General features: G+C 43.1%; 1 long non-coding RNA gene across 1 annotated transcript; it reads right to left on the bottom strand.

Moving 5' to 3' along the window:
- Positions 1 to 812: 812 nt before the first annotated feature.
- Positions 813 to 26,705, bottom strand: LOC140725929 (uncharacterized). Its single transcript, XR_012098527.1, has 3 exons — positions 26,620 to 26,705; positions 26,060 to 26,272; positions 813 to 898 (listed from the first exon to the last, which is right to left on the bottom strand). It is a non-coding gene; the product is annotated as an uncharacterized lncRNA (long non-coding RNA).
- Between the last annotated feature and the right edge of the window lie 16 nt (positions 26,706 to 26,721).

Below are 26,721 nucleotides of genomic sequence, written 5' to 3'. Positions count from 1 at the left end.
AACTAAAGCTACAAGACCTACACGAAACCACATAGTTATATATAGTTATAGTTAACATATAGTTACAACAGTGCAGCCAATACCATAACTGATTTTTAAAAAAACAGTCCAAAGATGTTAAAAGACTGTAAGTCGTGCAGTTCTTCAGTACCACAGCTGGGATATTGTTAGGCCCCATAGTCCTTGCGGTATCCTGTATTCTCAGCTGTTTCTTGACATCACAGTAAGAGAACCGAACTGGCTTCTGTCATAGTGGGGACCCCAGTAAGGAGGAGGAATGGATTATCTTTTGGACACTTCCAGCTAAACAAGGTTACCATATCTTTAGTTTATCCTTCGCACCCACATGTGGGGCCCTGTAATCACTGAAGATGGGAATGTCTAGGAGCCTCTTCATTTCATCAGCCTGACTGGTCATGACTGGATGTGGTAAAAATGGTTTCCTTGTGTGCTCTTCACTGTTTTGTACAATGCTGCTATTAAGTGAGGGCAGAGACTGTGGTGTAACTGGCTTAGCTGAAATTATTTTCTTTGGAATAATGGATACTGAATTATTCGAGGAGGACAGAATGATGTAAGGCTATATTTCCCTAAGCGGAGTATCAATTACTTGGCGACATAGATTTCAGTTAAAGAAACTGTATGACTTGAGAAAACATTGAGAGGCAGAAGCATTCGTTACATTTGGAATGTACCAGGATCTGTACTTCAAGAACCAGGACTGTCTTCTGAGAGCTGAAGCACAGGAAATTATCAAGGTAGTTCATTTCTTGCCTACGTTAGTGGCATGAATGGCATCATTGCGATTTTCCAGATTTCATGTTGCAGCTGTACAAATCCTGGGTTAGATCTCACTTGGAAGGTAATGGAATTTTGCCCTTGTGGAATTCAGAGATCACTACCAAAAAATAATAGAGATAAAAATTCACTCTTATGGAATTTATGTGAAAAAAAACAAATAATTAAACACAAATTTTTGTTCCCTACATGGCCTTGAGTTCTGGAAACCAGACCGTTTTCTGGAAATGTGATCGCCACAACGTGAGGGTTCCCTGTGTTCTCGCTGCCTCAGTTCAGGGAGGATGAGTTGGCAACAAGAGTGCAGAGGGATAAAGCTGAGAATGGAGGGCGAGTGAGAAGGAGAGATGGATGGGCTGCGTTGCAGGGATCGAGGAGGCTGGGGAGGACCTTATAGAGGTTTACAAAATGATGCCCATTAGACAGGGTGGGCTGCAGGGACCCTTTCTGTGCTGCAAAACTCTATACTTTTATGAGTTAAACTCCAGACCTTTGATCTCATCCACTGGTTGCATTGATGCTCAGTGCAAAGTTGGCTTGCGCTGCAGTTCCTAATCACTTCTGCATCTATTTCTTATCTCTACAGTATGATTTTCATAACCAGAGAGTCAGTAAAAGATAGTGGAGGATAGATAAATGTAAAATGATCAACAAAGGTACTCTATTTATGTATAACAGTATTTTTCATAATGGCCATGTCTACACACGGAAAGCTTCCAAAAGCTTCTAAACGCCCAAACATTCTCCAGACACACAAATGATGTAGCAAGTTCGGTTGGGCATCTGATTAGTAATTTAATTAACTTGGCTCAACATAGTGGGCTGAAGGGCTGTAACTTGTGCCATAGTATGTTCCGGGTTCTAACACAGAGGGAAGTTGGTCACATGTTGCAGTTCACAAATAAGTACAAACTAATTTTTGTAGATCAGCGAGAACAGTTTAAAAGCGAAATGGTTATTTCTTTAGCCGTTTGATCGGGGCACGACTGTGCAAGCGCGTGGACGTCAGCCAGTGAGAATTGTGAAATGAGTTTAAAAGTGAGAAGAGTTTAAAAGGAGACGGTTATTTCTTCAGCAGTTTGATTGGGGCATGACTGTGCAAGCGCGTGGACGTCAGCCAGTGAGAACAGCGAGAAGAGTTCAAAAAGGAGACAGCTTTAAGGATCAGGTGTCCGTAGAGAGGGTGATAGAGTAGAGGGAGACAGAGTAGGAAGGCTTTGGCTCAACGGGGCTTTGGCGATAACAGGTCGAGGTGAGGTAGGTTGCCTGTGTAGAATACAGACAGGAAGAATGTGTGTGAGGCCGGTGTTCTGTGCTCGGTGTCAGATGTGGGAAGTCCCGGAGACTCCCAGCCTCCCGGACGGCCACATTTGCACCAGGTACGACAAGCTGCAGCTCCTTAGGGACCGCGTTAGGGAACTGGAGATGCAGTTCGATGACCTTCATCTGGTCAGGGAGAGTGTGGAGGTGATAGAGAGGAGTTACAGGCAGGTAGTCATGCCGGGGCCTCGAGAGACAGATAAGTGGGTAACAGTCAGGAGAGGGAAGGGCAAGAGTCAGATACTGGAGAGTACCCTGTGGCTGTACCCCTTGACGATAAGTACTCCGGTTTGAGTACTGTTGGGGGGAGGGGACAGGCTACCTGGGGGAAGCGACAGAGGACGTGCCTCTGGCACAGAGTCTGGCCCTGTGGCTCAGAAGGGTAGGGAAAGGAAGAGGAAGGCAGTAGTGGTAGGGGACTCTATAGTTCAGGGGTCAGACAGGCGATTCTGTGGATGCAGGAAAGAAACACGGATGGTAGTTTCCTCCCAGGTGCCAGCGTCCGGGATGTTTCAGATCGTGTCCAAGATATCCTGCAGTGGGAAGGTGAACAGCCAGACATAGGTAGGAAAAGGGAGGAGGTCCTGAAAACAGACTACAGGGAGTTAGGAAGGAAGTTGAGAAGCAGGACCTCAAAGGTAGTAATCTCAGGATTACTGCTTGTGCCACTCGACAGTGAGTATAGGAATAGAGTGAGGTAGAGGATAAATGCGTGGCTGAGGGATTGGAGCGGGGGCAGGGATTCAGATTTCTGGATCATTGGGACCTCTTTTGGGACAGGTGTGACCTGTACAAAAAGGTCAGGTTGCACTTGAATCCCAGGGTGACCAATATCCTGGCAGGGAGGTTTGCTAAAGCTATTGGGGAGAGTTTAAACTAGAATTGCTGGGGCGTGAGAACTGAACTGAAGAGTCGGAGGAAGAGGAAGTTGGCTCACAAATAGAGAAAGCTTGTAGACAGTGTGAGAGGGAGGATAGGCAGGTGATCGAGAAGGGACGCGCTCAGACCGATGGTTTGACATGTGTCTATTTTAATGCGAGGAGCATTATGAACAAAGTGGATGAGCTTAGATCAGCACTTGGAGCTATGATGTTGTGGCCATTACAGAGGCTTGGATGGCTCAGGGGCAAGAATGATTACTTCGACTGCCAGGCTTTAGATGTTTCAGAAAGGATAGGGAGGGAGGCAAAAGAGGTGGGGGTGTGGCACTGTTGATCAGAGATAGTGTCACGGCTGTAGAAAAGGAGGAAAACAGGGTGGGATTGTCTATGGAGTCTCTGTGGGTGGAAGTTAGGAAAAGGAAGGGGTCAATAACTCTACTGGGTGTTTTTTATAGACCACCCAATAGTAACAGGGACATCAAGGAGCAGATAGGGAGACAGTCTGAAAAGGTGTAATAATAACAGGGTTGTTGAGGTGGGAGTTTTTAATTTCCCAAATATCGATTGGCATCTCCCTAGAGCAAAGGGTTTAGATGGGGTGGAGTTTCTGAGGTGTGTTCAGGAAGGTTTCTTGACACAATATGTAGATAAGCCTACAAGAGGAGAGGCTGTACTTCATCTGGTATTGGGAAGTGAACCTGGTCAGGTGTCAGGTCTCTCAGTGAGAGAGCATTTTGGAGACAGTAATCACAATTCTATCTCTTTTACCATAGCAATGGAGAGGTATAGGAGCAGACAAGTTAGGGAAACATTTAATTGGAGTGAGGGGAAATACGAGGCTATCAGACAGGAACTTGGAAGCATAAATTAGAAACAGATATTCTCTGGGAAATGTATGGAAGAAATGTGGCGAATGTTCAGGGGACATTTGCGTGGAGTTATGCATAGATACGTTCCAATGAAAGAGGAAAAGGATGGTAAAGTACAGGATGGTGTACAAAGGCTGTTGTAAATCTAGTCAAGAAGAAAAGAAAGGCTTACAGAATGTTCAAAAAAATAGGTAGTGATAGAGATATAGAAGATTATAAGGCTTGCAGGAAGGAGCTTAAGAATGAAATTAGGAGAGCCAGAAGGGGCCATGAGAAGGCCTTGGCAGACAGGATTATGGAAAACCCTAAGACATTCTACAAGTATGTGAAAAGCAAGAGGATAAGACGTGAGAGAATAGGACCAATCAAGTGTGACAGTGGAAAAGTGTGTACGGAACCGGAGGAGATAGCAGAGGTACTTAATGAGTACTTTGCTTCAGTATTCACTACACAAAAAGATCTTGGCGATTGTAGTGATGACTTGCAGCAGACTGAAAAGCTTGAGCATGTAGATATTAAGAAAGAGGATGTGCTGGAGCTTTTGGAAAGCATCAAGTTGGATAAGTCACTGGGACTGGACGAGATGTACCCCAGGCTACTGTGGGAGGTGAGGGAGGAGATTGCTGAGCCTCTGGCGATGATCTTTGCATCATCAATGGGGACAGGAGAGGTTCCGGAGGATTGGAGGGTTGCGGATGTTGTTCCCTTATTCAAGAAAGGGAGTAGAGATAGCCCAGGAAATTATAGGCCAGTGAGTCTTGCTTCAGTGGTTAGTAAGTTGATGGAGAAGATCCTGAGAGGCAGGATTTATGAACATTTGGAGAGGCATATTATGATTAGGAATAGTCAGCATGGCTTTGTCAAAGGCAGGTTGTGCCTTATGAGCCTGATTGAATTTTTTGAGGATGTGACTAAACACATTGATGAAGGTAGGGCAGTAGATGTAGTGTATATGGATTTCAGCAAGGCATTTGATAAGGTACCCCATGCAAGGCTTATTGAGAAAGTAAGGAGGCATGGGATCTAAAGGGTCATTACTTTGTGGATCCAGAACTGTCTTGCCCACAGAAGGCAAAGAGTGGTTGTAGACGGGTCATACTCTGCATGGAGACTGGTGACCAGTGGTGTGCCTCAGGGATCTGTTCTGGGACCTCTACTCTTCACGATTTTTATAAATGACCTGGATGAGGAAGTGAAGGGATAGGTTAGTAAATTTGCTGATGACACAAAGTTGGGGGGTGTTGTGGATAGTGTGGAGGGCTGTCAGAGGTTACAGCAGGACATTGATAGGATGCAAAACTAGGCTGAAAAGTGGCAGATGGTGTTCAACCCAGATAAGTGTGAGGTTGTTCATTTTGATAGGTCAAATATGATGGCAGAATATAGTATTAATGGTAAGACTCTTGGCAGTGTGGAGGATCAGAGGGATCTTGGGGTCCAAGCCCATAGGATGCTCAAATCTGCTGTGCAGGTTGACTCTGTGGTTAAGAAGGCATATGGTGCATTGGCCTTTGTTAATTGTGGGATTGAGTTTAGGAACTGAGAGGTAATGTTGCAGTTACGTAGGACCCTGGTCAGACCCCACTTGGAGTACTGTGCTCAGTTCTGGTTGTCTCACTATAGGAAGGATGTGGAAACCATAGAAAGGGTGCAGAGGAGATTTACAAGGATGTTGTCTGGATTGGGGAGCATGCCTTATAAGAATAGGTTGAGTGAACATGGCCTTTTCTCCTTGGAGTGACAGAGGATGAGAGGTAGTCTGAGGAAGGTGTACAAGATGATGAGAGGCATTGATCGTGTGGATAGTCAGAGGCTTTTTCCCAGGGCTGAGATGGCTAGCATGAGAGGGCACAGTTTTAAGGTGCTTGGAAGTAGGTACAGAGGAGATGTCAGGGGTAAGGTTTTTTGTGGTGAGTGCGTGGAATGGGCTGCTGGCAACAGTGGTGGAGGCAGATACGATGGGGTCTTTCAAGAGGCTTTTAGATAGGTGCATGGAGCTTAGTAAAATAGAGGGCTATAGATAAGCCTAGTAATTTCTAAGGTAAGGACATGTTCGGCACAACTTTGTGGGCCGAAAGGCCTGTATTGTGCTGTAGGTTTTTGATGTCTCTGTATTTCTATGATTTCCTCTTTCTGAACCAGGGATGAAAAACAGGATTTAAAATGAACACCCAAAGCAATGGCAAAGTTTTTCCATGCTCTACTTTCACACTGTATTTTACAGATCTGGTTCTAACTGGTTGGGGTCTGTCCAGGAACAGGGGCCCATTTGATTTCCAGTGATCACGATGTCGACTCTTTGAGAAGCTCTTGCACCGAGCTGCCTGAATACTGTTGCCTATCATCTAATGATAAGTGCTCGAGGGACAACACCTCTGGCAAAATGCCCTGTGAACAAACGAATAATGCCAAGGAATGGGTATTTTCCAAGAAGGACTGAAGGCATTTCTACCATTTTACTTTTGCTTCACATTATTCCTGGTCAATAGGTATTTACTTTCTCTCTGTTCAGGCAACCACTTGTATTTCAAGATGTAAATGTGAACATATTCATCGTGGTCCTTTCTCCCCTTATTTTATGGTCTTATGGACCCCTTTACATTCTATGCCGGTATCATGACAAGTATTGTTTGCTCCCTCTTTGGTACTTCCTTTGGACTGATGTATTGGGAAAACTCGAATGGCTTGTGATCTGTATATTTCAGAATTACTATCACCAGCACGACATGAAATTTGTTATTATGTGGCAGCAGTACATTGCAATTCATAATAATAAAAAACTGTATATTACAGTAAGATAAAGTTAAATTAAATAGTGAAGAGATGAGAAAAAATAGTAAGGTAATGTTCAAGGGTTTAATGTCCATTCAGAAATTTGATAGCGTAGGGGAAGAAGCTGTTCGTAAACTGTTGAGTGTGTGCCTTCAGGCTCCTGTACCGCCTTCCTGACGGTAGCAATGAGAAGAGAGCATGTACTGGGTGAAGATATCCAGATGCTGGGGAAGTTAGAGCCCATGATGGAGCTGATTGAGTTCACAACTCTCTGCATCTTATTACAATCCTGTGCAGTGGCATCCCCCTTTCATCCAAACATCACAGCAAGTATCTAATCTTCAATTTGTGCAGTCCCTCAATGATCATCACATTCGGCTATCAGCTCTAGGTTATGTTGGTCTTTCAGGAAGAGCAGTGAATAAGACACTTGGATCTGTCTAGGAACTGACAGCTCTCAGGGGCAGACCATAGTGTCAGCTCCTTCTGTCAAAGTATATTAACACAAGTCCAGCTGTGATGGTCTCTTTAACTTGATCCATTGTTCAGGAGTATACAAGCAGCATCATTCCTTTCCTTCCTGGTTCTCTGTCTATAAGTTTCAGCTATCCCACTACATGGGGCAGGAAGTTGTTCAGATAGGGTTTGAATCCCAGCAAGCTTTGGAATCTCGCTATATCCATTGGCATAATCGTCTCCTTCACTGTCTGACTTTGGCTGAATCTAGCTTCAACAGGTCTCTGGTAATTAGCGACCCAGGAAGGGGATTTTCCTCTCAGGTTGGAGAGTAACACTTCATATTCCAACACTCTCAGGTTGGAGAATAACACTTCATATTCCAACACTCTCAGGCTGGAGAGTAACACTTCATATTCCATCTTGATAGCTGCCAACCACATAACATGAACATCGATTTCTCTAACTGTTGGTAAAATCCCCCCCCCCCCCTTCCCTCTTCTTCCATTTCATTCTCTGGCTGCACTCTCTCTCTCTTCTCTTCTCATCTGCCTATCATCTCCACCTCGTGCCTCTCCTCTTTCCCTTTTTCCTATGGCCATTCTACTCTCCTATCAGATTCCTTCTTCTTCAAGACTTTTACGCCAATCACTTCAAAGCTTCATACCCTCTCCCTCACCAACTGGCCTCACCTATTGTATCACCTCCTCACAACGTTCTTATTCTGGATTCTTCTTTTCCTTTCCAGACTCGATGAAGGGTCTCTGCCTGATAGGTCGACTGTGAATAGGCAGTTAGCACCAAGTTGACATTCCTCTCAATGGTAAGTATTCTGTTTTGGATACTGTTGTGGGGGATGGTATGGATGGGATGGAGACCGGGTAACTGGCACTGAACATAGGTCTGTGGTGTAGAAGGGAATGAGGGAGAAGAGGGGAGTGGTAGAGAGGACTCAATAGTGAGGGGAACAGGCACGAGAATGGGACAAACAGATAGTATGTTGCTTCCCAGGTGCCAGGGTCAGGAATGTCTTGGATTGCATCCACAATGTTTTGGAGAGGGAGGGAGAGCAACCAGATGTCTTGGTACATATTGGTACCAGTTGACATAGGAAGGAAAAGCAAAGAGGTCCTGAAAAGAGAATTTAGAGAGCCAGGTAGAAAGCTGAGAAGCAGGACCTCCTGGGTAGTAATTTCAGGATTGCTGCCTGTGCCACGTGCCAGTGAGGGTAGAAACAGGATGATTTGCCAAATTAATGTGAAAGGACCCTGATGGCAGTTATATACAGGCCTCCCAACAGCAGCTGGGATGTGGACCACTGATTACAAGGGAATTAGAAAAGGCAAATTAAAAGGGCAATGCAATGATAGTCATGGGAGATTTCAACTTGCAGGTCGATTGGGAAAATTAGGTTGGAAATGGATCTCAACAGAGTGAGTTTGTTGAATGCCTACAAGATGGCTTATTAGAGCAGTTTGTCGTTGGGCCTAGGAGGGGGATCAGCTATACTGGATCGGGAGTTATATAATGAACCAGAGACAATTAAGGAGCTTAAGTTAAAAGAACCCTTAGAAGGCAGTGATCACAATATGATTAGATTCAACTTTAAATTTGATGGGGTGTAAGTAAATCTGATGTGGCAGTATTTCAGTGGAGTAAGGGAAATTACAGTGGTGTGAGAGAGGAGTTGGCCAAAGTAAACTGGAAGGAGCTGCTGGCAGGGATGTCAGCAGAGCAGCAATGGCGTGAGTTTCTGGGAAAATGAGGAAAGGTGCAGCATAGATGTATTCCAAAAATGAAGAAATACTCAAATGGCAAAATAGTACAACCATGGTTGACAAGGGAAGTCAAAACCAATGTAAAAGCAAATGAGAGGGCATACAACAAAGGAAAAATTAGTGGGAAGATAGAGGATTGGGAAGCTTTTAAAACCTTACAGAGAGCAACTAAAAGAATTATTTGGAGGAAAAGATGAAATATGAAAGCAAGCTTGCAAACAATATCAAAGTGGACAGTAAAAGCTTTTGTAAGTATGTAAAAATAAAAGAGAAATGAGAGTGGATGTGGGACTGCTAGAAAATGAGGCTGGATAAATAATAACAGGGGCCAAGGAGATGACAGATGAACTAAGTATTTTGCGCCAGTCTACACTAGCAGTGTGCCAGGCGTTGAAGGGTGTGAGGGAAGAGAAGTGGGTGCAGTTACTATTACAAGGGAGAAGGTGCTCAAAAAGCTGAAAGACCTAAGGGTACCCAAGTCACCCGGGCCAGATGAACTGCACCCTAGGGTTCTGAAAGAGGTAGCATTAGAGATTGTAGAGGCATTAGTAATGATGGTGCCAGAAGACTACAATACTGCAAATGGCATCCCACCCTTTAAGAAAGGAGGAAGGCAGCAGAAAGAAAATTATAGAGTAGTTAGCCTGACCTCTGTAGTCGGGAAGATGTTGGAGTCAATTGTTAAGGATGAGGTTATGGAGTACTTGGTGACACGTACAAGATAGGACAAAGTCAGCATGGTTTCCTTAAGAGAAATCCTTGCCTGACGAACATGTTGGAATTCTCTGAGAAGATTATGCATAGCATAGATTAAGGGGATGCAGTGGATATTGTATATTTGAATTTTCAGAAGGCCTTTGACAAGGTGCCACACGTGAGGCTGCTTATCAAGTTAAGAGCCCATGGTATTGCAGGAAAGTTACTAGCATGGTTAGAGCATTGCTGATTGGTAGGAGGCAATGAGTGGGAATAAAAAGATCTTTTTCTGGTTGGCTACCGCTGACTAGTGGTGTTGGGACCACTTCTTTTTATGCTGTACATCAATGATTTGCCAAGTTTGCAGATGGTATGAAGATTGGTGGAGGGGCAGGTAGTGTTGAGGAAACAGGTAGGATGCAGAAGGAGTTAGACAGATTAGGAGAATGGGAAAGAGAGTGTCAAATGAAATAGAATGTTGGAAAATGTATGGTCATGCACTTTTGTAGTGGAAATAAATGTGCAGACTATTTTCTAAACAGGGAGAAAATCCAGAAATCTGAGATGCAGAGGAGCTTGGGAGATCAGCTTGTGCTGATCAACCTTAAGGTTAACCTGCAGGTTAAGTTGGTGGTGAGGAAGGCAAACGCAATGTTAGCATTCATTTTAAGAGGGATGTGATGCTGAGGCTTTATAAGGCACTGGTGAAGCCTTACCTCGAGCATTGTGTACAGTTTTGGGCTCCTCATCGAAGAACAGATGTGCTGGCATTGGAGAGGGTCCAGAGGAGGTTCACAAGGATGATTCCAGAAATGAAAGAGTTATCATATGAGGAACGTTTGATAGTTCTAGGTCTATACTCACTGGAATTTAGAAGGATGAGGGGGGATCTCATTGAAACCTTATGAATGTTGAAAGGCCTAGACAGAGTAGATGTGGCAAGGATGTTTCCCATGTTGGAGAGGGGCTCTAGAACAAGAGGACACAGCCTCGGGATAGTGGATCATCCATTTAAAACAGAGATGTGGGGAAATTTCTTTAGCCAGAGGGTGGTGAATTTGCAGGCAGCTGTGGAGGCCAGGTTGTTGTGTGTATTTAAGGAAGAGCTTGATAGGCTCTTGATTGGACACGGCATCAAAGGTCATGGGGAGAAGGCCGCAGATTGGGGCTAAGGACAGGAAAAAAGGATCAGCCATGATTGAATGGTGGAGCAGATTCGACGGGCTAAATGACCTAATTCTGCTCCTATGTCTGATGGCCTTATGTTTTATTCCTTTCCACAGATGCTGCCTGACCTGTTGAGTTCCTCCAGCATTTTGTACATATTACTTTGGAAAATTTCCCCATTTTGACCTTCAACTTTTGAACTTTCAAATTCATTTGGCTCTCCCTGCATTTCTTCTTCTGGGCTCCCAACTTCCAGTCATGATCTATCAGACTCCTCCACTGTCTCTCCCTTTCCAAAGGGCAAACTTCAAAGTGCGCCAGCTATTCTCTCCCAAAATTCCACACGTCATGATCCACTACTTTCAACAGTGTGCTATCTTGGGTTATTGAAAGTTATAAACAAAGGTCATAGATCACAATCCAATTTCCGTTCAGTAAACAATGAATAATGTGTACTGGTAACCTAATCAGATGGAAAAACTACAATGACAAAGTGGCACCCAGGATAAAATGCTAATATCCCAGAGAGCAGGAATTCAACAGGAAATGAGCAAATGCAAATAATTTAAGACATGTACAAAGTACTTTCTTCTGAATGATTTATGTATTAAAATGCCATAATGGTTCAAATCTCTAAGCAATTCTGTTCACATCGTATGCTGAATCTGATCCCGCACAGTTTACCCAGTCCACTCCACTGAATTGTGGCCTGCCATCACAGAAATCGGATTCCAATCCCCACTGCACACATCCTTTCTGTTCTGTGAGGCGTTTTTTTTCTGACAGCTATATCTGATACCACCAGAATTCCATTTTCCTCAATGTGTTTGGTCTTCCACTTTGCTCCAATATTCCCAACCTGCTTTTGGACAGCTCTTCAGCTTCGCCAGTCTGTCTGCGCTTTCCTTGTGATGCTCTGTCTCACTTAGCGACTGTTCTACCAAGCGGACTCCTGGATCCTGTAAATAATCCCATCTCTGATGAACTAATCCTCTGAATCTGGGGTAAGAGGTTAACAGTCTTAGCTTAAGAAAGTAAAAAACACTTCTCCCTTCTCCTGAGGAATTGTTTTATTTCAGGGAGAGTCACAATTTGCTTGTAATGGGTCTGATTTGTCTGGGACCTCAATGAAAAGCTTTACGGGTTGGTACCACTCTCCCATCTAGTGTCTATTGAGGTACATCGATACTTCTGTCTGTGCTGTATTTTTCACCATTGCCAATTCAATATCGTAAATTGAATTAAATGGTAAACAGCACCAAATTTCCTGGTGTTCACCTGATGGAGAATCTCACCTGGTCCTTCAACACCAGCTACATAGCAAAGAAAGCCCAGCAGCATCTCTACTTTCTGTGAAGGCTGAGGAAAGTCCATCTCCCACCCCCCCCCCACCCCCCCATCCTCATCACATCCTACAGGGGTTGTAGTGAGAGCATCCTGAGCAGCTGCTTCACTGCCTGGTTCGGAAATTGCACCATCTCGGATCGCAAGACCCTGCAGCGGATAGTGAGGTCAGCTGAGAAGATCATCAGGATCTCTCTTCCCGCCATCACGGACACTTACACTACACGCTGTATCCGCAAAGGAAACAGCATTATGAAGGACCCCATGCACCCCTCATACAATCTCTTCTCCCTCCTGCCATCTGGGAAAAGGCTCCGAAGCATTCAGGCTCTCACGGCCAGACTATGTAACAGTTTCTTCCCCCAAGCTATCAGACTCCTCAATACTCAAAGCCTGGACTGACACTTTGCCCTATTGTCCTGTTTATTATTTATTGTAATGCCTGCACTGTTTTTGTGCACTTTATGTAGTTCTGTAGTCTAGTGTAGCTTTCTCTGTTTTTTTTTTAAACGTAGTTCAGTCTAGTTTTTGTACTGTGTCATGTAAAACCACGGTCCTGAAAAACGTTGTCTCATTTTTACTATGTACTGCACCAGCAGTTATGGTTGAAATGACAATAAAAGTGACTTGACTTGACTAAACTTTCCTTTCCCATTTTTTAGCCAGGCTACGTGCCTAGCAATCTAGTGGTTTGGGTGGTTCTGTTTGCTCCACGGTGCATTATCTCCATTGAATCATACAGTCACTGCCTCTTGGTACACTTCTATGAAATCAGGATCAGCATCGGATTTATTATCACTGGCAAATGTCGTGAAATTTGTTAAGTTTGCAGCAACAGTTCAATGAAATACATGATAAAATAGACAAAAAACTGTTTTACAGTAAGTATATATGTACGTTAAATAATCACATTAAAATAAGTGATGCAAACACAGAAATAAAGAAAAAGTAGCGAGGTAGTGTCCATGGGTTCAATGTTCATTTAGGAATCGGATGGCAGAGGGGAAGAAGCTGTTCCTGAATCGCTGAGTGTGTACCTTCAGGCTTCTCTATCTCCTTCCTGACAGTAACATTGAGACGAGGGCATGTCCTGGGTGGTGGCCAGCATTTCATTCAGCATTTGACATTCAGATTTAGGCACAAAATTTAAAATTTGCAGCTCATCAACCAGTACTTCTGATCTGATGTCTGAATACCCTTATGGAGATAGCCAGTAATTTAAAATAACAATACAAAGGTATTTAGATTCACAGTCATAGAGCTACACAGAAACAGGCCATTCAGCTAATTTCATCCATGCTGACCAAGTTGGCTAACACAGCAAGTCCCATTGGCCTGCATTTGACCCATATCCCTCTAAACCAGGGGTTCTCAACCTCTTTTATGCCATGAGCCTTAACATTAACTGAGTGGTCTGTGGACCCCAGGTTGGGAACCCTTGCTCTAAATCTTTCTCATCCATATAATTATCCAAATGCCTTTTAAATGTCATAGTTGCATGACTTCCTCTGGCAACTTATTCTATATACCCACCGCACTCTGTGTGGAAAAATACTTGCCCCTTAAGCCCCCTTTAAATCTTTCTTCTCTCACTTGAAACCTACACCCTCTAATTCTGGACTGCCCATCCTGGGAAAAAGACTTCGGCCATTCACCTTATCTGTGCACCTTTCCACAATCTACCTACATCCCTGTTCCTCTGTCTCTCAGTCGTAGTAGTTCTCTTCTGCTTCTGTTTAGGAGACATATCTTTAGACAATCCTGAGTAGTTTATAAGTAATTTTAAAAAAGTAATTACTAACTTTTCTTCACTTAAACATTTTACTGGTTTTTTTTTTAAACGGGAGAGCTGGATTTCCACGTCTCGATCCTACGTCATCACGTGACGTCCCCGTCTGTTGTGGTGTTCCTTGCAACACATCTAATTGTAATAGCCACATCACTGTTAGATGAAATAGTCAAAAGTAAAATGCAGTTTTCTATCATGCAGTGCAACATTTTAAAAATATCGAATTCTGAAACTGTACCAATCCTTAAAATTGTGTTTACAAAACAAGCAAAGTTCTGGGTCCTAATCCGACTGATTCCTTTTCCAAAACATTCTGTTGATATACAGAATTTTATCTGAAGGTAAATGCGGGTGGTTTTAAGGGAGTGCGTAGGCAGGGAAGAGAAGGACAAGTAGTAATGAAGAGAAGGAAAGATCTGAGGAAGCAGCAACATCCGGATCAACAGCTGCTGTCTAAATATCAGAACAGGAATCAGATTGAAAGTTGTTGTTTTGTGGCAGCAGTAAAACACACAACAGAAAAATAACTGTTACAAACAAATAAATAAATAGCACAAAAGAGGAATAAAGAGGTGGTGCATGTGGGCTTGTGGGCCATTCATAAATCTGATGGTGCAGGGAAAGAACCTGTTCTTGGGTCTTCAGGCTCCTGAAGCTGAAATTGTTCAATCTGTATGTTTGTCACGCATTAAATACAAAGGATTTAGAAATTCATTCTCACTGCCACTGCTCTAAGCTGTAAGAAATTACCTGAGTTTCAGCAGGGTTTTCATTTACATCAGCGCGTTTCCCAGCATCAACCTCCCCCACATGATGCCAACTGCCACACAATGTGTCATGTGGCTCTTTGCTTTGAAAAGAGACAGATCTTAGTGACTCAGAGAGTTATTCAGGCTTTGCTAACACTGAAACTTGGCTACTTAAAGGGGCGACATTCAGACTGCGCCTTTTCTTCTCACTGAGATCAGTGACCTCCAACAACTCAAACACAGCCTTGCACGTGTGACTGGACTGCTGTGTATGTAGGATCTGCCAGCACTAGCAAGGGCAGGCAGTGGCTATGTTACTGAGCTCATGACATAGAGGCCATCTGAAAATGTGAGTTGGAATCCCCCTAGGGCAGCTGAATAATTCCTTTGGGCAGGGGCACAGTTCCAAGTCCCTGGCAATCCCCCCACAGCTGCTGCTCCTCTCACATCCGAAAGGTGCGATGGTTGGTAGGTTAATTGGGCAACGTGTAGGTGAGTGGTCGGAGGGAGAATCAAGGCAAATTGACTGGCATTTGAGGAGAACGTGTTACAAGGAAATGGGTTGGGGAATAGGAATTGTGGGATAGTACAGACTCATTAGGACAAAGGGCTTGTTACCATGTTCTGATGAAATAGGTGCAGGCATTCCTCAACTGTAGTCATATTTATTTAATAAACATCTGTGCCAGGAACTCCCATTTCTATCACTGGAGATTGATTGTGCAACCTCAACACCCACACCTCCAAAGTTCACAAACCAGCACAGCTACCACCACTGCACAAAGAACCCAGCTCCTGCAGGCTCTTCTCTCCACCACCTTGTCCAGGTCACACTGACCCCTTGTAGCACTGCCCTCCACATCAGAATACCCCAACTGCAGCTTCATCCCATCACCGTGTCATCCCTTCATTCCTTACAGATGGCGGAATGTTACTTGCATTGTAGTACCTATGTCCTGTTGGGAGCTGGCTGCTGGGCTACAGTACGTAGTGACAACTGCAAGGATCTACTACACAGTTTTAAGAGGTTTCTGTGCTGTACTGCACAGTGAACCAACTCTTCAGTTTTCTGAACCTTACAAATGAAGTTCCTGCACTTCTTCCAGCTTTAAAACACCACCACAGTAACTAACAACATTGCAATTGGAAAGTACTAATGCAATTTTTAGTCTAAAGTGTTCAATAGGAGTTCAAGTATAGGAGTTGAATGACTTCAGACCTGTTGCCTTGACGTCGCACGTGATGAAGACCATGGAGTGGCTGATAATACAGAATCTGAGGCCACAAACCAGGCACGCCCAGGATCCTCTTCAGTTTGCGTATAAGGAGAAGGTGGGAGTGGAGGATGCTATCACGTATTTGCTGCACAAATCACTCTCTCACCTAGAGGGGGTCAGTTGTGCTGTGAGGATTACATTCCTTGACTTCTCTAGTGCCTTTAACACCATCCAGCCCAAGATCTTAAGGCACAAACTAACGGAGATGGGAGTAGACTCTCACATGGTGGATTGGATAGTGGACTACTTGACAGATAGACCTCAGTATGTGCGGTTGGGAGACTGTAGGTCTGACACGGTGGTCAGCAGCACAGGGGCGCCGCAGGGAACCGTACTCTCTCCGGTCCTGTTCACCCTGTACACATCAGACTTCCAATATAACTCAGAGTCCTGCCATGTGCAGAAGTTCGCTGATGACACGGCCATAGTGGGGTGTGTCAGGAATGGACAGGAGGAGGAGTATAGGAAACTGATACAGGACTTTGTGATATGGTGCAACTCAAACTACCTGACTCAATATCACCAAGACCAAGGAGATGGTGGTGGACTTTAGGAGATCTAGGCCTCATATGGAGCCAGTGATCATTAATGGAGAATGTGTGGAGCAGGTTAAGACCTACAAGTATCTGGGAGTACAGTTAGACGAGAAGCTAGACTGGACTGCCAACACAGATGCCTTGTGCAGGAAGGCACAGAGTCGACTGTACTTCCTAAGAAGGTTGGCGTCATTCAATGTCTGTAGTGAGATGCTGGAGATGTTCTATAGGTCAGTTGTGGAGAGCGCCCTCTTCTTTGTGGTGGCGTGTTGGGGAGGAAGCATTAAGAAGAGGGACGCCTCACGTCTTAATAAGCTGGTAAGGAAGGCGGGCTCTGTCGTGGGCAAAGTACTGGAAAGTTTAACATCGGTAGCTGAGCGAAGGGCGATGAGTAGGCTACGGTCAATTATGGATAACTCTGAACATCCTCTACATAGCACCATCCAGAGACAGAGAAGCAGTTTCAGTGACAGGTTACTATCGATGCAATGCTCCTCAGACAGGATGAAGAGGTCAATACTCCCCAATGCCATTAGGCTTTACAATTCTACCGCCAGGACTTAAGAACTTTTTAAAAGCTATTATTAATGCTTTTTGAGATAGTGATTTAGATGCATATCATATTTTTTACTGAGTTAAGTATTGTATGTAATTAGTTTTGCTACAACAAGTGTATGGGACATTGGAAAAAAAGTTGAATTTCCCCATGGGGATGAATAAAGTATCTATCTATCTATCTATCTAATAGAATTCAACAGGACTGGATCTAATGTCACAGCAGGCAAGGTCATTAGTGTTCAGGACAGGTTTAACCTCAATCAGCAGTAAATGGGCAGCAGTAACAGAAAAGAGGATAAAATATATAAAAGGGTGGGTGCATGAGCTGTTAATAGAGAAGGAGGGAGTGGAATAAGAGAGAGGCCACTAGAAATATAGAAATGGGTTTAGAATGCATGTCGGTAAATACAGAGCTTGTAATAAGTAAGCTGTTTAGTATCCTGATGGAGTTATGATGTAGCAGCAATCCTGGAAACATGTCTCAATCAGGTACAGAATTGGGCAATTCAGATTACAGATTGTAAAGGACTGAGAGGACATAGGGAAAGAGAATGAGGAAGTTGGGTGGCCAAACTTGAAAATGAAAGAAAGAACATGTGCGTGAGAGGTCCAATCCATAATCAGTTGGTTATTATTAAGGAAGAAGAAACAAGTCATTACCCTTCTGGTGCATTCCCTGAGCGACAAAGTGAGTGAGAGAGAGATGAAGAAGCAAATCTTCAGTGAAGTTGGGATTCATATACAGAGGCTCAGTATAAAAGCCAAGTAAGTTATGTTGAGCATGTATAAAACACGGGTTAGGTCATAACTGAATAATGTATCCAAACCAGATCACAGGTAATGCGTGAAAATCCAGGACAGCCTGCAGAGAAGGTTTACTCAGATGGTCCCAGGGACGAGGGATCTCAACCAGAAGGTTAGATTGGAGAGCTATGGTTAACCTCTTTGCACCAAGGAAGGTTGACAGATTTCATTGATGTGGTCAAAATCATGACTGGCTTGGATGAAGTAACTAGAGAGAAGTCATTCTCATTGGATAGTTCAAGAACCAAAAGCCACAAATTGGAGAATGTCAGCAAAAGCGTTTTTTTAAAACCCAGAGTAGTTCTGATTTTCAGCTCACTGCCTAAATGGGTGGTAGAAACATAATTGATCAGGCCTTTCACGAGAAAATTGGATCTGCACTTCATGAAGATATATGACAAAAGCATATTGGATAAAAAAGCATAAAGCAAAAGACTAATGGATCTGGTCTATGGAGGTAGCATGGATAGAAGGACTGAATGATTTACCTCTGAGCTGGTACAGTTCTATGAAGCTATAAGCTTCCAGGAACATCTCATCTTTTGTTTTGATATTTTACTTCAGTATTCAATCATATTCACCCATTTCTGTTCATAAAGATAAACCTACATTTCTTTAAAGCAGGATCTGATAAGGATTCTATGATTATCCATTTAGAACTCCTCAATGAGATCTTTTATTCCGACCAAGTATCTCTGATCTACAACATGACATCTGTTTCTTGTTCCACATTCCTTGTCTAATCTGTTGGGTGTTTCCAACATTCCCTGTCCTCATTTCAGATTTCCAACATCTGCAATTTTTTTGATTTTCTATGCCCTTTGTTTCCCGGTTGTTCCACTAACACCCACATTTGCTTCACATCATCATCCTTTCTATTAACCAATTGTGTCTGGCTTTAAGCCTGTCCCCTTCTTTCCTTCTTCACAGTTTTCCTGCCTCCTACTTAGTAGTGAGTTATTTAAGTCAGGACATACACAATATTCATTCCTGGTTTGTGAAATATTATTTGATCCCATTTGAGAAGACATGGAGATAAAAGAGATTCTGCAAATGTTGGAAATCTAGAACAACAGACACACCAAATGCTGGAGGAACACAACAGGTCGGGCAGCATCTATGGAGGAAAATGAACAGTGGACGTTTTGGGCCAAGACTCTTCATCAGGACTGGAAGAGGGCAGCAGCCAGAATAAAACAATGGGAGGAGGGGGAGGAACACGAGCTGCTGGGTGTAAAGGGAATTATACGAGAAGCTGGGAGGTAATAATGGAATAAAGGGAAAGAAATGGAGGACCAAAGGGGGAATGGTGAAGGTGATGGACAACTTGTAAGGGCGAGGAGGGGAAAGAGAAGGAGCAAAGGAACAAAACGAATAATGGAAACCAAAGGGTTGGGGAAAACAGAAGGGAAATTAGGGAGTTTGATGTTGGTACCTTCAGGCTGGAGACTACACAGGTGTTCCTCCCCTAACCTGCATCTGGTCTCAATATGACAGTAGAGGAGGCTATGGATTTATAAAATGTTAGATTGTTTGGTAGGAAAAGATGAAAACCATCATTTCTATGGTCCTGATCAAAAAACTACAGAACCTGGGCCTCTTGTACTTCACCATGAAAATGAATTTTTGACTTCCTAACCGGAAGACCACAAACTGTGCGGATTGGTGATAACATCTCCTCCTCGCTGACCATCAACACTGGTGCACCTCAGGGGTGTGTCCTCAGCCCACTGCTCTACTCTCTCTCTATACCAGTGACTGTGTGGCTGGGCATAGCTCAAATACCAGCTATAAATTTACTGATGATACAATCATTGTTGGCAGAATCTCAGATGGTGAAGAGAGGGTGTACAGGAGCAAGATATACCAGCTGGTTGAGTGGTGTTGCAGCAACAACCTTGCACTCAACGTCAGTAAGACCAAATAACTGATTGTGGACTTCAGAAAGGGTAAGATGACGGAACACAAACTGATTTTCATTAAGGGATCTGAAGTGGAGAGAGTGAGTAATTACAAGTTCCTGGGTTTCTGAGGATCCTGGTTTCAACTTTGATGCAGCTTTAAAGAAGGCAAGACAGTAGCGATATTTCATTAGGAGTTTGAGGAGATTTGGTTCATCATTTAAAACACTCGAAAACTTCGATGTATCGTGGAGAGCATTCTGACAACTGCATCACTATCTGGAATGGTGGGAGCAGGGCTATTGCACAGGATTGAAATGGTAAAATTAGTCAGCCCCATCATGGGTATTAGCATCCATAGCATCCAAGACATGCTTAAAGAGCCATGCCCCAGAAAAGCAGCACCCATCATTAAGGACCCCCAACATCCAGGGCATGCCCTCTTCCTATTGTTACCATCAGGTAGGAGATACAGAAGCCTGAAGGCACACACTCAGTGATTCAGGAACAGCTTCTTCCCTCTGCCATCCGATTTCTAAATGGACATTGAACCCTTGAACACTACCTCACTACTTTTTCTTTATTTCTGCTTTTGCATTACTTATTTTAATTTAAATATTTAATATACATATACACTTACTGTAATCCAGTTTTTTTCTATATTTATCATGTAATTCATTATACTGATGCTGCAAAGTTACCAAATTTCACGACATATACTGTTGATATTGAATCTGATTCTGAAAAAGGACTGTTCCCCATAGATTACCGTTTCAAATCAACAGTAGTAATGCCACTATGAAGGTCCTGTGAGGATTTCATTTGAAGATATATCCAAGATTACTATGGCCTTCACTTTCCACTGGCATCTTAGCCAAAATTAGATATCTTAGTTCAGATTACTGAGCAATGTTGGAAACTTTCTAATTCAACAGCTTCACACATAATACCTACAGAAAATGTTGGGACAGGGTTGTGAAGCACTTCTGGCAATCAAATGTAACACTCTGATCCAGGTTTCTCGAATCATATGGAGTGACATTTTGTCATGGTGCTTTGCACAGGTGGAAATCTTGGCAGTTTTGGCTCAGAAGGTTGCCTGCCATCTGCTCAGGCTACTGGCGTGTTAAAAAAACCTAAGCTAACTGCATCATAATGCCAAATTCCAAATGACACCATAACTTATTCCAATTCTTTTTATATCAATGCAAGTATTGTAAAGCTTTATCATTGGCTCATCAGTTTCTGAGCCTGACTTTCCTTACAGCCTGTTTTAGGCATGTGAGAACTAAGAACCTGCCTAAACACTGTCCTGTAGTAGCCAGGAAACATTAAAAAATGTATTCATTTCATGTTGGCTAAGACCGGCATTACTGGGCATCACTATCTATCCTGAACTCCCCCAGGCAGTTAATCTAATCAACCAGTCTAGTTAGCCCCCATCCCCACCCCCTCTATCTCCTACCCCCACTACTGCACGGTGCTGTAAACACTTCAAAGCACTTTTTATTTATAATGCTGTCTACATTGTAAATACATGCTGGTATTTATGTTTCTATGCACATTTCATTCCATATCCATACTTTCACCTCTAACTTTATATTTTATATAATTCTTTATAATTGCTGAATGTTATTGTTTTTTGTTGCATGTCAATAAGACATAGGAGCAGAATTAGGCCATTCGGCCCATCGAGTCTGCTCCACCATTTAATCATGGGTGATCCCAGATCCCACTCAACCCCATATATCTGCTTTCTTGCCATATCCTTCGATGCCCTGACTGATCAGGAAGTGATCAACTTCCATCTTAATTATACCCACGGACTTGGCCTCCACCGCATTCTGTGGCAGAGCATTCCATGGATTCACTACTCACTGGCTAAGAATATTCCTCCTTACCTCTGTTCTAAAATTCTCAATTCTAGGACTGTGCCCTCTAGTTCTGGATAACCCCATCATATCCTCTCTGCATCCACCTTATCTAGTCCTTTCAACATTTGGTAGGTTTCAATGAGATCCCTGTACATTCTTCTAAATTCCAGCAAGTACAGGCCCAAACCTGCCACACACTCCTCATATGTTAACCCCTTTATTCCTGGAATCATCCTCCTGAACCTCCTCTGGACTCTCTCCATTGATAACACACCCTTTCTGAGATATGGGGCCCAAAACTGTTGACAATATTCCAAGTGTGACCTGACTAGTGTCTTATAAAGGCTCAGTGTTATCTCCTTGCTTTTATATTTTATTCCCCTTGAAATAAATGCCAACATTGCATTTGACCAACACACTACTGCAAGTTCTGAACACGTAATGTACGTGGCAAATAAAGTTGATCTTTGAAATCCTGCACCCGCTTACAGAGCTTCAAGATTTTAATCCAGCACCAATGAAGGTATGGCAAAGTATTTCTAAACCAAGGTATTAGGCAAAATATCTACTGCCTTGTCTTCCTTGGTGTTAGAGGCCACCAGTTTATGAGGTGCTGTTGGAATAACCGCAGTGAATTGTGTAGCTGGTACACACTGTGATGTGGAGGGAATGAATATTCAAAGTGGTGAGTGGGGTGATAATCACACCAGCTGCTTTCTCCTGAACAACGTCAGACTTCTTCAGTGTTGCAGGGCAAAACTCATCCAAGTATTCCATCATGACGTTGACTTGGTGGGAATATTTTAGGGTGCAAGCAGGTGTCCACAATCTGACCTGCTCTGGTAGCCACCATATTTATGTGGCTGGTCCTGTTGAAGTGCTGGTGGATGGTGACGGCCAGCATGTTGACAGTGAGGATCTCAATGATTCGAATGTTATTAAAAGTCATGAGTTTGTGGATGGACTCTTTCTGGATGAAGGTGGCAGATCTGTAGCACGAGCGTTATTTGCCACTCATCCAGGATGATCTCCCTGCTCGTATATAATAATGAAGGCCAGCAACCCACGTCTCCTTCACCAGTTTATCTACGTCTCACTACCTTTAGGGATCTATGAATGTGGACGCAAGGCCTTTCTGTTTTTCAGTGCTCCTTAGGACACTACCACTCATGATGTCCTGACTGTGACTGGATTTCACAAAAGGCATCACCGTGCACTTAGTGAGATTAACTATGCAGCATTGCTATTGTTTTTCCCTAATTTACCAACTGATCAAACTATTGTTCTGTAACCAAAGGCTTTCCTCCTCATTGTCAACATGACAAGTTTTCATGTCATCTGCAAATTTACTCATCATGCCGGTTATATTTTTTTCCAAATCATTAATATGTATGACAGACAACAAAAGTCCAGTTCCAGTGGGCACAGGCTCCCCATCATACATGAAACCCCTTTTCTCCTGTGAGTGCTAGATTTGGATCCAATTTGCCATCTTGTCTTGATCCTTTGAACTCTAACCTTCCGGGCCACCCTTCCATCTGGGGACGTTGTCAAAAGCTTAAGAGAAGTTTACATGAATTTCAGACTAGTTCTCAAGTACTGTGGATATTTTACATTGATAATTTTGTAACCTTTTTGTGTTTTTACATTCTAATTGGCCCCCATTAAGCCATAAAGCAGATGAGCTTTACAATGTGGCAAACGATATTCCCTTGGATATTCCTTGACCCATGCACTGCCCACCCTCCTCTGCTGCAGGCATAACCAGCTTATTTTCTATGTTTCCCAGTTACGATGTAGGGAGTTCTCTGGGGTCATTTTGGTAGCAGTTTACATTCCACCTCAGGCCAATGTCAAGCAGGCTTTAGATGATCTGAGTAATGGGATCAGCACATCCATGAATGAAACAGCACATCCTAGCACCTTCACCATCGTTTTGGAAGATTTTAACCAGGCTGGTCTGAAAATATCACTAAGCAATTAACATAAACGGATCACTTACAATACCAGAGGAAACAACACACTGGACCATTGCTACACCACCATCAAGAATGCCTACCGTGCTATTCCATGCCCTCACTTCAGGAAGTCTGATCACCTAGCTGTACTTCTACTCCCTGAGTATAGGCAGAGACTGAAGACTGTATCATCAGTAGTGAAGACCAAGAAGGTTTGGACAAGGGAAGCACAGGAGTTCCTACAGTACTGCTTTGAATGGGTGGACTGGACTGTATTCAGGGATTCATCTTTGAATCTGGATGAGTATGCTGCTGTTGTAACCGACTTCATTAAAACCTGTGAGGATGAGTGTGTGCCTACAAAGACTTGCTGTACATTCTCAAACCAAAAGCCATGGATGAACTAGGAGTTACGTCGTCTGCTGAAGGCTAGATCTGTGACATTCAAGTCTGGCAACACAGACAGAAAACCAAGTATGATTTGTGGAAGGCTATTTCAAGGGTGAAGAGACAATTTCGAACAAGGTTGGATGTGACATCGGATGCACGGCAACTCTGGCAGGGACTGCAAGACATTACTTCCTACAAAGTGAAACACAATAGTATAAATGGCAGTGATGCTTCACTACCAGATAAACTCAGTGCCTTTTATCCACACTTTGAAAGGGAGAACACAGCTACAGCTGTGAAGATTCCTGCCGCGCCCGATGACTCTGTGATCTCTGTCTCAGAGGCCAATGTCAGACTATCTTTAAAGAGAGTAAACCCCCACAAGGCTGAAGGTCCAGATGGAGTACCTGGTAAGGCTCTGAAAACCTGTGCCAACCAACTAGCGGGAGTATTCAAGGACACTTCCAACCTCTCACTGCTACAGGCGGAAGTTCCCACTTGCTTCAAAAAGGCAACAATTATACCAGAGCCTAAGTAGAATAATGTGAGCTGCCTTAATGACTATTACCCGGTAGCACTCACATCGACAGTGTTGAAATGCTTTGAGAGGTTGGTTATGATTAGATTGAACTCCTGCCTCAGCAATTTGCCCATCATCACAATAGGTCAACGACAGACGCAATCTCAGTGGCTCTTCACATGGCTTTAAACCACCTGGACAACATAAACACCTATGTCAGGATGCTGTTCATCGACTATAACTCAGCATTTAATACCATCACTCCCACAATCCTGATTGAGAAGTTGCAGAACCTGGGCCTCTGTAGCTCTCTCTGCAATTGGATCCTCAACTTCCTAACCGGAAGACAACAAACTGTGTGGATTGGTGATAACATCTCCTCCTCGCTGACGATCAACACTGACACACCTCAGGAGTGTGTGCTTACCCACTGCTCTACTCTCTGTATACACATGGCTGTGTGGCTAGGCATAGCTCAAATACCATCTACAAATTTGCTGGCGATACAACCATTGTTGGTAGAATCTCAGGTGGTGCAGAGAGGGCGTACAGGAGTGAGATATGCCAACTAGTGGAGTGGTGACGCAGCAACAACCTGGCACTCAACGTCAGTAAAATGAAAGAGCTGATAGTGGACTTCCCAAAGGGTAAGACAAAGGAACACAAACCTATCCTCATAGGGGATCAGAAGTGGAAAGAGTGAGCAGTTTCAAGTTCCTGGGTGTCAAAATCTCCCAGGATCTAACCTGGTCCCAACATATCGATGTAGTCATAAAGAAGGCAAGACAGCAGCTATACTTTATTAGGAGTTTGACATTTGGCATGTCAAGAAATATACTCAAAAACTTATATAGTTTTACTGTGGAGAGCATTCTGACAGGCTGCATCACTGTCTGGTATGGCGGGGCTACTGCACAGGACCGAAAGAAGCTGCAGAAGGTTGTAAATCAAGTCAGCTCCATCTTGCGTACCAGCCTCCAAAATACCCAGGACTTGTTCAGGGGGCGGTGTCTCTGAAAGGCAGCATTAAGGACCTCCAGCACCCAGGGCATGCCCTTTTCTCACTGTTACCATCAGGTAGGAGGTACAGAAACCTGAAGACACACACTCAGTGATTCAGGAACAGCTTCTTCCCCTCTGCCATCCGAGTTGTAAATGGACTTTGAAGCCTTGGACACTACCTCACTTTTTTAATACACAGTATTTCTGTTTTTGCACATAATTGATTTAATTATTTATTAGCATTATTATTATTTTATTTATTTTTTGCCTGCTAGATTATGTATTGCATTGAACTGCTGCCGATGATAATAAACCCGATTCAGATTCATATTCAGGCACAATTAAAAATACCAACTGGACATAACATAAAATGTAAGCAACCGGAAAGGAGTGCAGAAATGAAAAATAATTTGCAGATTTTCAGTTTTACTTCTATTAAATTTGTTAAATGTGCCATATTACACACTGTAGACACAATGATTCAGTGTTCATCCCAAATATATGAAGATATTTGGAACTAGAAATGCTCCAATGCATTTGTACTCTACATAGAAAAGATTCCGCCTGAGCGTTTACTAACAACTCTATCAATGAAGGCAGAGAATAAAACTGGCGCTCACCGTGCTTGTTTCTTTGATGGGTGTAGGTTCACATCGACATGGTGTTGAGGTGTAACAAGAGATGGTGATTTATTTTCGGGAGACCTTCCCCTCTTGACCCCCTCCGCAACCAAACATACTTCCAGGTATCATTTTATATATTTTAAGGAGATATTCTTTTTTTCTTAAATGACTTCCTCCTGTGTTCGTGTTAAAATTGTGACCTTGCTATTACTTAAAAACAAATCAGATGGAAAATATTTAAAACAGCATTATTTGTTTCCCACAACAGAAGAAATTTGTAACCACGTTACTCCACACGTATTTGCATTATTTATCAAGTAAATAAGCCAGATATAATATTCCATAGTTTAATTCCAATAACGAAGTCTGTTTTAATACATCAGGTTGACAGACCTAGTTCCTGTATGTACATTTATCAAGGGCAATATTGTAAACACAGTACATACTAAACATCCGAGTATCTACGCCACATTATTTTTTATTAGACAGTATAAATTTTAATTGTTAGTCAGCATATCTTCTTGTGATGTACAATATGTTGTAAGTAATTTACATACCTTTCCGTTTCTTTACAGTAATCAGGTAAGAACTTTACAGTGGGAGGAATGGAGTGACTTTGGGGATAAGATGCTTTAAACCTCACGGCCAGTGGGAGTTTG

This window comes from Hemitrygon akajei, chromosome 4 (assembly GCF_048418815.1).
Source record: "Hemitrygon akajei chromosome 4, sHemAka1.3, whole genome shotgun sequence".
In the NCBI taxonomy this organism is placed as follows: Eukaryota; Metazoa; Chordata; class Chondrichthyes; order Myliobatiformes; family Dasyatidae; genus Hemitrygon; species Hemitrygon akajei.
The sequence above is the reverse complement of the archived record's forward strand: the minus strand, read 5'-3'. Positions and strand labels throughout refer to the sequence as shown.